The sequence below is a fragment of the Aotus nancymaae genome, unplaced genomic scaffold (genome assembly GCF_030222135.1).
Source record: "Aotus nancymaae isolate 86718 unplaced genomic scaffold, 86718_ANA_hifiasm-v0.15.2.pri h1tg000014l, whole genome shotgun sequence".
Lineage (NCBI taxonomy): Eukaryota > Metazoa > Chordata > Mammalia > Primates > Aotidae > Aotus > Aotus nancymaae.
The window spans coordinates 48,152,188-48,171,256 of NW_026988425.1; the positions used below are offsets into that span (position 1 = coordinate 48,152,188).

Consider the following 19,069-nt stretch of genomic DNA (forward strand, 5'->3'; position numbering starts at 1 on the left):
TAGTTTAGAAAAGTCACTAAACAAACAGCTGCAGCCTGCAGCAAACAGCAGCAACAAAATCTTGAAGAAAAAAAGACTGATTTCCAGAGTTACTGTATTATAAAAATCAAAATGTCCAATTTAAAACAAAAAATATATAAAGCATGCAAAGAAAAAGTATGGTCTATTCACAAATGAAATCAATAGAAATTTTCCTGTGGACCAAAGGCACTATACTTACTAGATAAAGACTTTAAGTCAGTTGTCTTTTTTTTTTTTTTTTTTGAGACAAGAGTCTTGCTCTGTCGCCAGGCATCAGGCTAGAGTACAGTGGTGTGATCTTGGCTCACTGCAACCTCCGCCTCCCAGGTTCAAGCAATTCTCCTGCCTCAGCCTCCCGAGTAGCTGGGACTACAGGCGCGTGCCACCACACCCAGCTAATTTTTGTATTTTTAGTAGAGACGGGGTTTCACCATGTTGGCTATGATGGTCTTGATCTCTTAACCTCGTGATCTGCCCACCTCGGCCTCCCAAAGTGCTCGGATTACAGGCGTGAGCAACCGCGCCAGACCCGTCAGTTGTCTTAAATATGCTCACAGTACTAAAGGAAACCATAGACAATGCACTAAAGGATACCACGAGAATGACATATGAACAAACAGAGAATATCAATAAAGAGACAGAAATTATAAAAAGGAACCAAATGAAAATTCTGGAATTAAAAACTACAATGACTTAAATAAAAAGCTCATTAGAGGGTTTCAACAGCAGATGTGGGCAAGCAGAAAAAAGAACCAGTGAACATGAAGACAGGTCCACTGCAATTACCCAATCTGAGGAGCAGAAAGAAAAAAGGATGAAGAAAAATGACCAAAGCCTAAAAGATCTGCTGGAAACTATAACACTGTACCAACTTACACATAATAGGAAGCCCAGAAAAGAAGGGAAAAAAAGACAATTTGAAGAAATAACAGCTAAAAACTCCCCAATATAATAAAAGACACAAATCTACACAGTCAAGAAGCTCAGGGAACTCCAACAAGGATCAATGCAAACAGATCTGCAACACAACATCTAATAATCAAATTACTGAAAGCCAAGGAATTTTTTAAGCAAGAAGATGAGAGAAGAACTTACCACATAGAAGGGAGCTTCAATAAGACTAAGAGAAGATTTATCATTGGACATTATGGGGACCAAAAAGGAGTGAGACAATATTTTTAAAGTGCTAAAAGAATAAAAAATATTGACCAAGAATTCTATATATAACTAAGCCATCCTTAAAAAATAAAGCAGAAATTACATTCCCAGAAAAACACTGAAGAGGTTTGCTTTTAGTAGACCTCTATTGTCAGTAGGTGAAAGAATTCTTTAGATTGAAATGAAAGGACATTAGGTAGTAAGTCAAAGCTATAACAAAGACATAAAGAACGCCATTAAAAGTAACCAAATGGGGCCAGGCATAATGATTTATGCCTATATTCCTAGCACTTTGGGTGAATTGCTTGAGCCCAGGAGTTTGAGACCAGCTTGGGTAACATGGAAAAAGCTTGTCTCTACAAAAAATACAAAAATTAGCTGGGTATGGTGGGCACATGCCTGTAGTCCCAGCTACTCAGGAGGCTGACATGAAAGAATCAACTGAGCCAAGAAGGTCAAGGCTGCAATGAGGCATCAATGCACCACTGCAATGGGCAACAGAGTAAGGCCTTGTCTCAAAAAAGAAAGTAATCAAACAGGTAAATATAAAAGCCAGTATATATTTTAAATTTGTAACTCCTCTTTTTATTTTCTACATTATTAAAAAGACAAATGTGGCTGGGCGTGGTGGCTCACACCTGTAATCCCAGCACTTTGGGAGGCCAAGGTGGGTAGATCACCTGAGGTCAGGGGTTCAAGACCAGCCTGGTCTACATGGTGAAACCCCATCTCTACTAAAAATATAAAAATTAGCCAGGCATGTTGGTGGCTGCCTGTAATCTCAGCTACTAGGGAGGCTGAGGCAGGAGAATTGCTTGAGCCCAGGAGGCGGAGGTTGCAGTGAGCCAAGATCATGCCACTGCACTCAAGGTTGGGTTACTGAGCAAGACTCCATCCTCCATCTCAAAAAAAAAAAAAAAAAAAAAGACAAATGCAAAGAACAGTAATTTTAAACATATGTTTATGGGCACCAAATGTATCAATGTAATTTACAAGAACAACATAAATAGAAGGAAAACATAGCTGTACAGAAGCAGAGTTTTTATATGCTATTATGTTGGTATTAAGTAAAAGTAGACTATTATAAATTTAGGACATTAATTGTAATCCCCATTCACAAAAGGAAAAGAGAAGCGAAACAATATACTACACTAAAACATCCACTAAACACTAAAGAAGGCAGTATTGGAGGAAATGACAAAATAGTATAAGACATAAAGAAAATAAATAGCAAAAAGGTTAAGATCCTTGTCAGTAGTTACTTGAAGTATAAATGGATAAAACTCTTCAATATAAAGGCAGAGACTGGCACAATGGATTAAAAACATCAGGATCCAACAATATACTGTTTATAAGAAACTTATTTTAGATCCAAAGACACACATTGGTTAGAGTGTCTGGATAGAAAAAGACACTGTATGCACACAATGACCAAAAAACAGTTGGTGTGACTAAATTAATATCACCCAAAATGGTCAAAAAGTTTTACAAGAGACAAAAAGATATTACATATTGAGAAAAGGGTCAATTCATCAAGAAGATATAACAACTATAAACATATATGCACCAAATATCAGAGCTCCAAAATGTATGAAGCGAACATTTACAAAATTGAAGGAAGAAATAGAAAACTCTACAGTAATAATTGGAGACATCAATACTTCATTTTCAATAATAGAAAGAATATCTAGATGAAAAACCAGTGAGGAAATAGAGGACTTGAACACCATTATAAACCAATGCAGTCCTGTCTTGGGATCTATGCACTTATTATTCCTACCACTTTCTGCACTGATTTGCACCTCTTCCTGTCCTTGCTCATTTGTCACCTTCTCAGTGAGGCTTTCCATGCTCATGCTTATCCAAAATTGCATTCTTACTTCCTCCTCACTCCCTGCCCCACTGGAAACTCTCTTCCTTTCTTCTTGCTTTATAACTCCCCAACTTAGCACCTATCACTATCAACCATATGACACATTTTACTTTGGTATTGTGTTTGCTGCTTTTTTCCCTTTATTGTACTGGAAGTTCCAAGACAGGTACATGGCTTGTCCTCGTCGGTGCTGCATCTGTTGTGCCTAGAGCAGTGTCTGACATACAGTAGATGCTTGGTAAATATTTGTTGAAAGAATTAATGAGTGGAGATGTCAAGCAGACAGATAGATATATAAGTATCGAGCAAAAGTGCTTGATACTTATATACTCTATTGACCTCAGGTCAATAGAGTATACAATATACTTATATATACAATATACTCTATTGACCTCAGGTCAATACAAAAGTAAACGTACTTCAGGGAAAGAATCTTATGGTCCAAACCAATGAGGCTAGGGCACAAAGATTTTCTGAGCTCTAACTTAGTCTAAGGATAGAATTTAGAATACCTAATGATGCAGAGATAGCTTGTCCTCCTTTCTATTATGTTGTGACAGGAGCACTCAGTTCAAGGTTGACCTCTCTTGTGGTTATTTGGTATTGCTGAGTGAAGAGAGATCAAGATGTTTTGTAAAATAGGTGTCCAAGTTTCAAGGCTGAACTTTGATCATAAATATCAATATGTCTGACTTGTTTTCCTGCCAGGTAAGTAGCCACTTCATCTCTTTGTGGAGGTGAGGGTTAAGTGACTCTTCCACAGCTAGTGGCAGAGATGGGGCTTGACCTCAGGTCTCCAAACTCCAAGCTCAGAGAGTATTCCACTTTCAATCCTCTGTGCCTTTTATACTCACCTAATAAAAGATATCAGGTCACACTTCTGGAACACTGTGGGTGGGATCCTGAGGCTGTCTGTATTTGCAACCTTCTCCAAAGCACCTATCATTGCAGGAAACAGAAGAGGCTTGCTTTTATCAGAGTCTCTTGTATCTTGTCCTTGTACCACATGGTCCAAATGTTAGGGCTCTAGGCATCTGCCCTTCTTTGCTCTTTCTCTATCTACATGCAGTCAAGGACTGGGGAATACCAAAGATAAACAGGAGATACGATAACTACTTCTATGTAAAACAACATTATGGTTAGGCTTGAATTTTTTTTTAAATCACTGTTTGGATTAGGAAAAACATTAATAAGTAGAGTCAGAGACTTTATTATATCCACAAGGATTAAGAATGTGATCTTGAAAACAACAAAAAACTATTTCCTTGGGAGGCCAAGGTGGGTGAATCACCTGAGGCCAGGAGTTCGAGATCAGCCTGGCCAACATGGTGAAACCCCATCTCTATTAAATATACAAAAATTAGCCAGGTGTAGTTGCACACGCCTGTAGTCCCAGCTACTCGGGAGGCTGAGGCAGGAGAATTGTTTTAACCCGGGAGGCGGAGGTTGCAGTGAGCCAAGATCGTGCTATTGTACTCTAGCCTGGGTGATAGCGAGATTCTCTCTCAAAAAAAAAAAAAAAAAAAATTTCCATTGATTTTATGTTTTAAAATTTACTAGTTGTTTGTGATGCAAGAACAACTTTAAAAAGAAAGAAGCTGTGCCTAATCCCATCATCAAAATGGTTGAAATGAAAATTAACTTTTAAAAAGGGGGAGAAAGACACACACAGGTTTAGAAAATTCCAACAGTAGAGAAAGGCATGAAACACAAGATATAAGCCTCATGATCATCTAACATCCCAGTCCCACTCTACAAATTGATTATTCTTAATTGTATGCATTATATTTCTGCTTCCTTCCAGGACAAAATATCTTTTATATTATAGGAGTTGGTATTGGCATGTATTAATTTAATGTATGTCTATATGCAGAAAAACATACACAAAACTACCCATATTGTTCAGACTTGTACAACTTGCCTTTTTTGACTATTTTATCCTGATGGTCTTTCGATAGCAGCACATATTTTTTCAGGGAGCATATGGTGTTCTATACTACAGATGTAATGTAATTAATTCAACCAGTTCCCTACAGTGGGCATTTAGGTTATTCCCAGTTTGTTACTATTATTAGCAACACTTCAATGAACATCTTTGTACATACAGATTGGTGTACTTTTACAATTATATCCTTAGGGAAAACTACTGATAGTAAGAGTATAGGGTCAAAGGGAATGTGCATTCACAATTTTGACAGGTATTACCAAATTGTTCCCTAATATCCTTGGACAATTTGTATTCTAGCAAACAGCTGGAGACTATAATATCCATAAAACTTTCAATCAACAGGTACATAAAATTAAAAGTATGATGTAAATATAAACTACACTTGTGTATTCTATCCCATGATCCCATGTACTCCATCTCTGGGGCTACTATGATTTACATAAGTAATTACCATTAAGTATAACATATCTGGGACTTTATGTTACCAAACAACATTAACTCACTGAGAAAACAATTCATACTCATTGCTATAGAGTATTCTAGAAAAATAATCCTGGGAGGTGGAAGCCAGCCCAGTATCTATAATTGGAACCATACAAGAGTGTGTTGTGTGTCACTTTTTGAACAGTAAACTTTTCATTCTGAAATCTATCTGAATCAGCTTATAAAATCTCAAAATCAAAACATCTGTTCATTATCTCTATGCAAGGGTTAATCAGAAATATATAGTAAATGCATATGCTATTTTCCTCAAAAGTATTAAGAAATAATTCATAGCCAGGCCCAGTGGCTCATGCCTGTAATACCAGCACTTTGGGAGGCCAAGGCGGGGCGGATCACCTGAGGTTGGGAGTTCAAGACCAGCCTGATCAATTTGGAGAAACCCCATCTCTACTAAAAATACAAAATTAGACAGGTGTGGTGGCTCATGCCTGTTAATCCCAGCTACTTGGGAGGCTGAGGCAGGAGAATTGCTTTAACCCGGGAGGCTGAGATTGTGGTGAGCCAAGATTGAGCCACCACACTCCAGTCTGGCAACAAGAGTGAAACTCTGTCTCAAAAAAAAAAAAAAGAAAGAAAGAAAGAAAAGAAATAATTCATAGTAGTGTTCAAGTTAAATGATGTGAACAGATTTCATCATTTAACTTTGGTTCATTTAAACTGGATCAAAGGTCTAAAGGATATATGAAAATTTTGAATTTTAAATTATGAAGACAATTGTCCTGTAGATATCAGAAGAAAGGAGACAGAAGAAGGCAGTGGTTAAAAGAGAGTTATCAAAATATTTTTATTTTAAAGTGAGACCTGTAAAGCTAATCTCAGCTTCCTTCTTTACAAGTTATGTGACTTCAGACAAATTACTTCACTCTCCATGCTTTAAATGAGGTAATGAAAAGAAAACATTTATCCCAGTACCTAGCACCTAGAGAGTACTACATGAATATGGACGGCTATTAATCTACAGCCACTATTACTCCATTATTAAGAGTGGGTCTGAAAAAACAGAAAGGAATGTCTCCTAGAAAATAGACAAAAAGATAATAAAGGATGGGAAGAATTTCACAGTAGAAGTTTACTACCTAATTAACACATTTATCCCCTTTCTCTGAACAATGAACATGTTATCTCCAAAGAAGCAGATCACAGTACAAGTTTGTCAGATTTCCACATTATGATTTTGGTTTTCCAAAACTTTTGCAGACTTTGGCAAGGTAAAAATACATTTTCAAACCCTTATTCTGGAACTGAAGAATTGATGTTAGTCTGCTTTGGGTGAAAAAGAGCATTTCCCAGTAAGAGCTAGCACAGAAACTCAGAGTCTTCTGACATAAAAGGCAAGGTTTAGCTTTAGTTCTTCACCCAATTTTATGAATTTCATAAAAAAGAAATTAATACAAATGAAAATTCAAGAATAGAAAATCGACTCTAAAATGTAACTTGAGGCCAGGTGCAGTGGTTCACACCTGTAATCCCAGCACTTTGGGAGGCCAAGGTGGGTGGATCACCTGAGGTCAGGGGTTTGAGACCATCCTGTCCAACATGGTAAAACCATATCTCTACTAAAAATACAAAAATTAGCTTGGAATGGTGGTGGACCCCTGTAATCCAAGCTTCTTGGGAGGCTGAGGCAGGAGAACTGCTTGAACCCAGGAGGCAGAGGCTGCTGTGAGCCAAGATTGCACCATTGCACTCCAGTCTGAGCGACAAGAGTGAAACTCCGTCTCAAAAAAAAAAAAAGCAACCTGAATATTTTACATTTCTTCGTAATTGATTGCCACAAGGATTCTGGAAATAGATAGTTAGTTCGTCTTAGCAATAAATTTGTCTTATTTTTAAATGCTCTCAATACAAAGATTCCCTTGATTTGACATTGTAATTTCTTTTTATCTGAAGATTGCAGAAGAGAGATGGTAACTACATGGGCCGCCTATCCCCATAGCTGAGGCCAACTGTACAGAAGACTGAAGCCTTTTGTTCCAAGAAGCCCGGTTGTGGCCACAGAGTGCTTCTCAGCAAGTGCTACCTGTTCCTCTCTCCTCTTGGACAGGAGGTGACACTCATTTGTCACCCCTTTTACAGAATGTTCACTTTGCAGGAAGGTGTAATATCCCACTGTAAAGTCATTTTACTTTCTATTTTTCCTTTAAAAAAAAATTTAGTATCTTCCCCTTGAGAAAGATGCCTGAAGGTATTTCTATACTGGTTTCAAACACTTAGTTACTGAAACCAAAATTGATAGGCTCCTTGGCTAGTAGGGATTTTCATATTCTTCTAATCTTACTTCTTCCTACTGTAGAAATCCTTTCTACAACATCCTTGATGATTAGACACTGAATTCCAGAGCTAACACTCTAGCAATGTAGAACTGGTTGAGGAATACCTTGTTACAAGTAAAAGAGCAGTGGATGAAATATTGGGACAGCTGGGGTTATATTCCCACCCGACTCCTGAAGGCAAGCCACTTATTCCATCGTGCACCTTGGTTTTCTTTCCTCTAAAATACAGGAGTTGTTATTTATTGATCACTAAGATGCCTTGGACGCCTGCCTGTTTGCAAAACATTTCATAAGAAAATCTTTGCCAGAAAGTCCTAATTGTTAGAAATCTGCATCCTTTAACTTCTACCCAGGCCCTCTAATCTTGACTCTGGAGAGATTCAAATAAGTAGATTTTCACACAGCAGCTTCTTTAGATTGAAAGCTAGGTATCACATCTGCCAGAAGCATTCTTTCTTGCAGATTCCTTAGAATACATTTCTGGTTTGTGTATTATTAATATCCCCTTTAGTGTTTATGCAAATGATATAGCGGTTAATAGGACAAAATTTATTCATGGTATTTTGGTGGAAGAAGATAAGTGGAAGGCTGAAGTTCTGCAACTCATAGTGTAAGCATTTTAAATGCTTTATTTTAGTAAGAGGTTAAATAAAGAATATTATTTTAGCAATCTGCAACTGATTGACAACAGTTGACATTTAATTAATTACTATTTTTTGAGCCAAGGTTTTGTTGTTTGTGAGATTTCAAAATCCTGAGATGGGGGGACTTGTGTTGAAATGCAGTGAAAGCCTTAGAGACCACAGAAGAGAGTTAGGCTTTTGGGCCTTGAATTAAATGGGCCATGGACTGTGTGTGCATTTTGGGATTCTGTTTCTGTTTTTTTCTTTTTTTTGTGGGTGGAGGGGGAGGTTCTTATATCCTTGCTCGCTGTTGGTCTGTCTGCTATTACTTCACACTGCTGCCGATGGACTTGACTATAGCAGGGGATCTTTCTTCTTCCAATTTCCTGCTTCTGATCTAGTGTGGGTTTGGCAAGCACATGACCAAACATTTTAGAATGTCTGAGACTAAAATAAATGGACTGAGATACCATTCTTCATCTATCCAATCGGATAAAAATATAAAAGAATGATTACTATTGTGGGAATGGGGAACACAGACAAGCTCTTGTTCTCCTACAGAGTGTATTAAAAGGTATTAACATGTTGGATAGCTGTGATATTGTGAACTATATATTTGGTTTCTATCCCCATTTCCTGGCATACAATTTCTAAAATCCTTGGAATCTCCAAAGGGCTGTCTTTTGGTATACTAACGTTGACTGCTAGCTTTGTTTGGGCTGGTCACCAGAAAGACAAAGGCAGGATTAGAGGATTGCGGCTTGCAGCCACATCTCCCAACCTGAGGGAAGGGGAAAGGGACTGAAGATCAAGTGATCACCAGGGGCAATGGCTTAATCAATCATGCCTATGTAATGTAGCCTCCATAAGAACTTAAAAGAGCAGGGTTCGGAGAGCTTCCGGATGGCTCAACATGTGAAGGTTCCTAGAGGGTGGCACCCCAAGGAGGACATGGAGCCTCCACGCCCCTTCTCTCACACCTCACCCTATGCATCTCTTCATCTGTATCCTTTGTAATGTCCTTTATAATAAAACAGTAAATGTAAGTAAGTGTTCCCCTGAGCTCTGTGTGCTGCTCCAGCAACTTAATAGAAACAAAAGTGGGAGTCGTGGGAACCCCAACTTGAAGCTGGTCATTCAGAAGTTCTGGAGACCTGGACTTGCCACTGGTGTGCTGTGGGGACAATCATGGGGACTGAACCCCAGCATGTGGGATCTGACACTATGTCCAGGTAGACAGTGGTGGGACTGAATTGGAGAGCACTGCAGAATTAATTGCTCACTTGGTGGTAGAAAGCAACTCACACACGTTTGGTCACGGAACTCTTATTCTGTGTTGACGACTGTTACTGTGGTGGTGTAAGAGAAGAGAAAAAAAGTGGTTTGAAAATTTTTCCCAAACAATAGTTATTTGGCAGTCTATTTAAAAAGCCCTAAAACAATGCACCTCCTCAAACATGTGAGACAAATTTCACACGCAGAAATCTGTCATCAGAAACTAGATGTACAAGTACAGAAAGATGTATGAATAAGGCTTTGATTATAATAATGAAACATTGGAAAGATCCTATATATCCACCTTTAGGGCACTAGTTCAATAAGCTGTGCTGCAGTCATATAAAAATGTCATGAAAAAATGATATTGTAGGCATATAATTACCAGCAAAGAAGTAGGTACATATTAAATTGGAATATAAGTCAGTTCATATATTATAATCCCCTTTAAAAAATAGTCATACATGTTAGAATAGAAAAATTTGCAATAATATAGACAAATATTGGTTGAGTCAGTCTTCAGTATATTACAATTTCAAGGTTTTTAGTTTAAAATTTTTGTTTATTGGTATTTCCTAACTTTTCCAAAACATTAGTGCTGTAATTTAAAGCTGGCTTAGACTTCTGTGTACACACAATGAATTCATCACACACGTTATCTCTTCTCTCTCCAAAATTTCACTAGAATGACAATATAAGCATGTAAAAGTATTGAATGGCTGGGCGCGGTGGCTCACGCCTGTAATCCCAGCACTTTGGGAGGCCGAGGCGGGTGGATCACGAGGTCAGGAGATCGAGACCATCCTGGTCAACATGGTGAAACCCCGTCTCTATTAAAAATACAAAAAATTAGCTGGGCATGGTGGTTGTGTGCCTGTAATCCCAGCTACTCAGGAGGCTGAGGCAGGAGAATTGCCTGAACCCAGGAGGCGGAGGTTGCGGTGAGCCAAGATCGCGTCATTGCACTCCAGCCTGGGTAACAAGAGCGAAACTCCGTCTCAAAAAAAAAAAAAAAAAAAAATGTATTGAATGATAAAATCATGCCAAATGGGAGAAGTCAAAAGCAGATGAGAGATTTCAGCAATGAAGACGGAGACAAAAGTGGTTCATTTGAGGATATGAAGGCTATAGTGAACTTGATAAAATTTAGAAACAGGATATGGGAGGAGATAGAGGGATCACAAAGAAAATAAGAACTGGGGTTGGTGGTGCTATTCACTGCCTCTGAGAAAATAAGAAGAGTAGGTAGCAAAACTCTACGTAAAAATGGATCCAGTTTTGTCCATTTAACCTTGAAAGACTTGACACCTCACAAGTCTTTCAAGGTTAAATGGACAAAACTGGATCCATTTTTACCTATTGGTAAATAGGGTAAAGCAGGGTGCTGGATACACACAGCCACCTTCATGACACAGATCTGGGAATCATCGGCACATGAGTGAGGATGAAACTAGGGGAGGAAATGTGGTCATATTGGGAGACTTGCTCAGTGATCAGAAGCCAGAGATGGAATCCTGGGGAACATCAACATGTAAGAAGCAGTGGAGGAAGAGCAATCCACAGAGGAGGCCCATGGTAAGTGACTAGACAACTGAACGTGGGGTCAAAGAAGCTATGAAGGAGGGAAATAGGGAAGTGAGGACCAAATGTGGTACCAAAAAAGTGGTTCTGTAAAAAGCAGTTATTGTTCGTGGGTTGTGATGGGTGTAGGGTGAGAAGCAAGATTCCAGAGCTGGAGGAATAAGGAAAAAATGGGAGATTAGATATAGTGTTTTCAAGAAGCCTGGATGTGACTAAAGAAATGAGAGATGTGAGTATCAACTCTGGGCCATTAAGGTGAAGTTAAGAGTTCTGGTTTCATCTCTCTAATATAGGAGAAGTACGCTGAAGTGAAATTATATGCAGCATGACGTAAACTGATATTCTACAAAACTGGTTGTCTGAATAAATTAATATAGCTTTCAAATGATTGATCACTTTCAACAAGAAAGCAAAATCTGGCATATCTAATTTTTTGCTCTTAATTTTTCTTCTATTTTATAATTACCTAAGACCTGACATAAAAGCACAAGTATTTAAAATGCCAAGCTAATTTTTAACATTTGTGGGAGGATGAGGGCAAAAAAACCAAACCCACCTTAAAATACAGAAACATCTTCACTCAGACCATTCATGAAGACACCTTAAAACTGAGCAGCATCATGTTTATAGCCAAATCAAATACGCACTCATTTTCTTGATAAATTAGACATAATTTCAACTATCGTAAGAAAGTAGCCAGAAAGCAATATTTACTGTATGCTGCTGTGTCCTACTCAATTAGCCGCAGTCTAGTGATCTGAGGACTGCAGTCTTCAGAGGGGATTACCTCTTGATATAGAGCATTTAGGCCAGGCGTGGTGGCTCCCACCTGTAATCCCAGCACTTTAGGAGGCCAAGGTGGGTGGATCACCTGAGTAGGGAGTTTGAGGCCAGCCTGACCAACATGAAGAAATCCCATCTTTACTAAAAATACAAAATTAGTTGGGTGTGGTGGCACATGTCTTTAATCCCAGCTACTCAAGAGGCAGGGGCAGGAGAATTGCTTGAACCCAGGAGGCGGAGGACGTTGCAGTGAGCCGAGATTGTGCCATTGCACCCCAGCCTGGGCAACAGCAGCAAAGCTCTGTCTTAAAAAGGAAGAAAAGAGATATAGAGCATTTAAACACATTTTTTGTTATCTGAGCACATCTTACATCTTTTAAAATAAGCAGGCCTGGAATGGTGACTCACAACTGTAAACTCAGCACGCTGGGAGGCCGAGCGGGTGGATCACCTGAGGGGTCAGCCTGGCCAACATGGTGAAACCCCGTCTCTACTAAAAGATAACAAAAAATTAGCCAAGAGTGGTGGGGGGTGCCTGTAATCCCAGCTACTTGGGAGGCTGAAGCAGGAGAATCGCTTGAATTCACTAGGTGGAGGTTGCAGTGAGCCAAGATCATGCCACTGCACTACAGTCTGAGCGACAGAGTGAAACTCCATCTCAAAAAAAAAAAAAAAAAAAAAAAAAAATACACACATATGTGCTAGTGTCTTTTTTTCCTCTCTTTTTTTTTCTTTTTTTTCTTCTTTTTTCTTTTTTTTCTTCTTCTCTTCTTTTTCTTTTTTTTTTTTTATTCTGTTTTGTGCTAGTGTCTTTAGTAACTATACGTTTACATAACAGGCATGATTTGTCCACCACAGCATATTTTTAAAAAACTGAAATACTTGCAAAAGTACTATTAGGTATTCAACGATTTGAATTCCCTAGTTAGGCAGTGGGGCCACATAGTATCATACTTTTTTCTTTTTGGGAACTATTCATGGCAGAACTTCAACTGCTTTCCTCTTAATGTGGTGTTCTGTGCAGTTAGTTTTTCTTTCCGTGTCTATCTCAGAAAGATGGATTCTCAAAAATTAAAAACATGTGACAACAGTGACTTCAGCACATTTTGCCAGAAGCAAAATGCAGAGTGAACAAAGAGAAAGATTAAATAATTTAGATACATGCTCTGGTGAATCAGAGAGAATTATCAAACAGATAAGAGCAGGTCTGTTCCTATTTTCAGTCATCTTTTCTATGCTTAACATTTAAAAAAAATCTACTTCTGCTTTATGATCTCAACAAAACCCACTATAAAGCATGCAGTGGGATAGTGATCTCTGAATTTTGTGAGTTGACAGTTTTCCTCAAGTGCCTAGAATATTCTGGAATAAGAAGGTTACAAGAAACTTTGTTTCAATAGCAAAAATGTAAGTGGTTGGGCATGGTGGCTCACACCTGTAATCCAAGCACTTTGGAGGCCAAGGCAGGCAGATCACCTGAGGTCGGGAGTTCAAGACCAGCCTGACCAACATGGTGAAACCCTGTCTTAAAACAAAAACAAAAACAAAAACTCTTTATTGGTAAACAACAAACAAACAAAAAATCCCATGTTTAATCAAGAAGTCATGACAGTAACATGGCCTGGGACACTTAAAATACCATAAGTTAAGATAAAGTTTGCATTTATTACATAAGCATAAGTAAACGAAAATGTGGTTTAACAACCCCAAACCTAGTATATCTCTTGGCATACTTTAAAGGTAGTTGCATGCTGGATAAAAGGGAAAACGCTGGAAGAAGTAAGTCCAAAGTGTGGTGCATGTACAGGTATGTATCTATTTTAATATCTCACAGGCTATAGATGAAGTTTGAGAGGAAACTCTCTCCAAAAGACATCAGATATGGCTGAAAAAAATTTGAAATAAATTTCCATTTTTTAGTTAGAAAAATATAAAGGATAGCCAATGAAAATAGAAAATAAAAACTATTGAACATATTTCAATGAGTTTAGTGCATAGCAGCTATTAAATGGTTTCAATAATTGTTTTTTGAATGGTGTACTGGTCTTCTGGTTGTGCCAATTTCAGGTGGGTACAAAAAATCTATAAAATATCACTCAGCTTCTACTATCCATGTGAAACCAAAATCATGTTTTCTTTAAATAAAGCTTAAACAAAATTCCAGGTATTTTAATAGCTTACTTCACTTCCATTCTCTCATCCTAAACACTATAGCAGAGAGAGAGAGAGAGAGAGAGAGAGAGAGAGTGTGAGAGAGAGAGAGAGAGAAAGAACTCCATATTTATTTGTTGATATTTGGTCCTCAAAACTCTGGAATCCATTCTTAACAACACAGTTGCTTCATTTTACCTTCTTGCCCTGAACTACTCATCAAATGTTATTAACGGTTACAGTGACAACTCAATGCAACAGATGATTTTGTGTAGATAGGCTGGAAGACAAGTTGACTTTTGTTAATTGGGCCCTGAAAGATTTCCATCCCACCTTGGGCAGTTTACTACACAGCTTGCCAAACTTTAAAGTTATTGTAACTAGTTTCACACAGATGCCAGACAAAACAGACAAGGGATTAATTGGAATGATCACAAATGCATTCCTTCTGAATAAATTAAAACACACTGGCTAGTGCCAAGAGACATTTAAAATAGAAAACCTGAAACTAATCAATCCGATCAAGTTTAGCTCTTTTTGATGTTATAGTTGGGAGACATTTCACTTTATAAATAATAGAAAAATACTTAGAAAGGAAAAAGAGAGAGAAAAATGTAATAGCATTAAGGAATTTTTGCACTGTCAAGGAGAAGTGCCTAAGTAGACAGTATCTTTTGTGGCTGGCATTTTAAAAAAGTTATCATTGTTATAAGTAATAAATGACAAGAGTTGTAAGTCATAAAGAAAAAAGTGAAGACTCAAACTATTGGCTCAATTTTTAAATTATAACATTGAACAAATCAAAGTTAAAGTATAAAAGCCCAGAACAATACTGGGAGACGAGGGCTGTGGTCAGATGTTAGACAGACTATCCAAACAGCTGGAAAAGATGTTGATTCTCCTTGGGAAATTTGTAATGTATTTGACTCATGTTTTCATGGAGCTGTGGATTGTCCTAGGGGGTTTGAAAGAGAGAAAACTGGCCAAGAACTTTATCTGGAAAATGATAGTATTTTACCAGTTTTCCAATTTGACGACAAAAGCACTTAAAGAATAACAACAAAAATACTCAGAAGTGACCAATGCTATCTCTGCAGCACTAACGTTCAGGTTATATATCTAGAAATGATTGAGTAAATTATCCTAATTCATTTATGCACAACTATTTCTTAAAAAGGCATCCCCACACAAACACCACGAGATGATTAAAAAAAAGAGAGAGGGCCGGGCTCGGTGGCTCACGCCTGTAATCTCACCACTTTGGGAGGCCGTGGCGGGTGGATCACGAGGTCAAGAGATCGAGACCATCCTGGTCAACATGGTGAAACTCCGTCTCTACTAAAAATACAAAAAATTAGCTGGGCATGGTGGCGCGTGCCTGTAATCCCAGCTACTCAGGAGGCTGAGGCAGGAGAATTGCCTGAACCCAGGAGGCGGAGGTTGCGGTGAGCCGAGATCGCGCCATTGCACTCCAGTCTGGGTAACAAGAGCGGCACTCCAGTCTGGGTAACAAGAGCGGCACTCCAGTCTGGGTAACAAGAGCGAAACTCCATCTCAGAAAAAAAAAAAAAAAAAAGAGCCTTTCATTACTTGAGTTGGATGATATGTTAAATTTCATATTTGGTGCACACACACACTCTAAACAACATGTTCAATAACAAGTCTCCTTATGCACGCCTTGGCATACCTACAGCTAGTATCTGATGCTCAGAGGCCAGAAGGGGAAGATTTGGTAACTGAATTCTTGCTGATGTGATGCAATTTTTAGCTCTAAACAGCCCTTGCATATGCTTTGCTGAATTTCTTAAAGGTTTTTAATTGTTTGCTTCTCAACAAATGAAATGTTCATTTCCCCAAATAAGCCTCAAAGATGGATTAGGAATCATGTATTATGCACACTGAAATATCTGTGAATGAAATAGCATGATATTTGGGATTGGCTTAAAAATAATCCAGTGTGGAATAGGGAAGTATGTGTGAATATAGATTTAAAAAGATTATGAGTTGTTGCCTGTTGACCTGGTGATGGATATAAGGGGTTCATTATACTATTCTCTCAACTTTTGTAAAGGCTTGGAATTTCCTAATAAATTTGGAAAAAGTTAAAAGAAAAAAGTATAAATTTAAAAAAAGAACCTCTTGGCTCATAAATGTAAATAATTAGGCAAAACAAGCTTTCTTCATACTTCTAAATTTCCCAGTGATTAATCACCTGACCACATTGACAATCGTTTTTCTTCCCTAAAAAAATATAGTTCCCTTATTTTGGATCATATTTTCTTTCTTTTTTTTTTTTGAGACGGAGTTTCGCTCTTGTTACCCAGGCTGGAGTGCAATGGCGCGATCTCGGCTCATGGCAACCTCCGCCTCCTGGGTTCAAGTAATTCTCCTGCCTCAGCCTCCCGAGTAATTGGGACTACAGGCGCGTGCCACCATGCCCATCTAATTTTTTTTGTATTTTTAGTAGAGACGGGGTTTCACCTTGTTGACCAGGATGGTCTCGATCTCTTGACCTCGTGATCCACCCGCCTCGGCCTCCCAAAGTGTTGGGATTACAGGCGTGAGCCACCGCGCCCGGCCTGGATCATATTTTCAATACCACAATTATTTTGATTATTTTGGTTTGTTCCCCAGAAGCACAGTATATTATAGAAGAAGATATGCCAGACTTTGAGTCAGAAAACTTGGGTTTTAAAATCCCAGTTGTGCTATTTGTTAACCATATTACCTTAAACAAGTCATTTAATCTTTCTGAGTCTTAGTACAGTTATCTCCTATGCTTGCTTTACAAAGCAAATATTAGGTTGCACCAGGTATGTCAAAAACAGTTAAACTATGTCAGTTTCATATGGGTCCATCCCAATATAAGACATTATAATTATGATTTTCTTCTAGAGACTTTAGAGCCAGAAATCATTCTTATTATTATACAGGTTTACTGATATCACAGGTCCAAAGCATCTTCTGGGAACATAAAATATGAACCTGCTTAAACAGTTAAATCACAAATGAGAATTAGTCTCACCCTCCAATATCAGTGTTGTACTGAGATTTCAACATCAAGAAGTATATAGGAATAAAAGCTATTTGATGATCTGTCTCTTTCCTTCTGATCTGTTATGTACTGGAAGTGATTTCAAGTTCCACACTAGCAGAGTTTCCTTATTTTCATGTTTGCAATGGCCTAAAGATACTTGAAGACAAATTTCTAGAAATATTAATTACTTTTTACTCTATCATATCCAGCTTTTTTGTGCAACTGTGATGTTACTTGGGGCAACAGCTACAGAAAAAGCATCATTTGTCTAACTTTTTACTTGTTTAAGCTTTGCCTCAGTTGGCAAACTTCATTTTATGTGCCATTTTGTTGCTGTTATTCAAATTTCTTGTAATTTAGTGAGGTGAACGACTTCAGATTTCATTATTGGATTTGGATATTTGAGGTAAAATTTCATTTTGTTATATAGTGCTGACTTTTTTTGTTTGAAATTGAACAGATTGGTAACCTAATTTGTGGCCTCCTGACTTTTAAGGAAACGTGTGCAGCCATTACACACAGCCTAAAGCTGTCAAGAGATTGACTCAGCATTGCCTTCATTCCTTAAAATTAAAAACCTACAAAAGTTGGTGTAAATTTGTATATGTTATTTACCTTCAGATCTAAATGGTAATCTGAACCCAAATTTGTATAAAGACTTTTCAGGTGAAAAGACTTGATTTTTTGAAACGATTGTTTATCAAACACAATTCTAATCTCTTCTCTTATGTATTTTTGTGCACTAGGCGCAGTTGTGTAGCAGCTGAGTAATGCTGGTTAGCTGTTAAGGTGGCGTGTTGCAGTGCAGAGTGCTTGGCTGTTTCCTGTTTTCTCCTGATTGCTCCTGTGTAAAGATGCCTTGTCGTGCAGAAACAAATGGCTGTCCAGTTTATTAAAATGCCTGACAACTGCACTTCCAGTCACCCGAGCCTTGCATATAAATAACGGAGCATACAGTGAGCACATCTAGCTGATGATAAATACACCTTTTTTCCTCCTCCCCCCAAAAATGGTAAATCTGATCATATCTACATGTATGAACTTAACATGGAAAATGTTAAGCAAATGGTTGTAACTTTGTAAGTACTTACAACATGGTGTATCTTTTTGCTTATGAATATTCTGTACTATAACCATTGTTTCTGTAGTTTAATTAAAACATTTTCTTGGTGTTAGCTTTTCTCAAAAAAAAAAAAAAAAGAAAAAAGAAAAAGCATCAGTGCACTAAATAAATATTACTTACCAGTGATAACAATGACAGTAAAGGCTAAGGGACTGCAATTTATAAGCACAGACGAGTACAAGAAATCTAGGTCCAATAAATAAACAGAAAATGGAAATTTACAGCAGATATAAACTTGCTGTAAAACTTTTTTTATGTCAAAAAATATCAGCCTTGCTGGGTGTGGTAGCTCACGCCTGTAATCCCAGCACTTTGGAAGGCCGAGGGAGACGGATCACCTGAGGTCAGGAGTTTGAGACCAACCTGGCTAATGGTGAGACCCCATTTCTACTAAAAAAAAAAATCAAAAAATTAGCTGGGCATGGTGGCACAAGCCTGTAATCCCAGCTACTCGGGAGACTGAGGCTGGAGAATCGCTTGAACCCGGGCGGCGGAGGTTGTAGTGAGCTGAGATGGCACCACTGTACTCCAGCCTGGGCAACAAGAGTGAAACAACTCTGTCTCAAAGAAAAAACAAAAAAACACACAAAAAACAGCCTTGGCAACATAGTGAAGCCCTATCTCTACAAATAAATACAAAAAACTAGTCAGGTGTGGTGGCATTCACCTACAGTCTTTGCTACTTGGGAGGCTGAGGTGGGAGGATCACTTGAGCCCAG

The 19,069-nt window shown here is 38.2% G+C and overlaps 1 protein-coding gene across 4 annotated transcripts in view; it reads right to left on the bottom strand.

Annotated features, from left to right (window-relative positions):
- Positions 1–19,069, bottom strand: part of ARL15 (ADP ribosylation factor like GTPase 15) — a 433,767-nt gene that overhangs the window by 73,161 nt on the left and 341,537 nt on the right. The gene's annotated exons all lie outside the window — the stretch shown is intronic.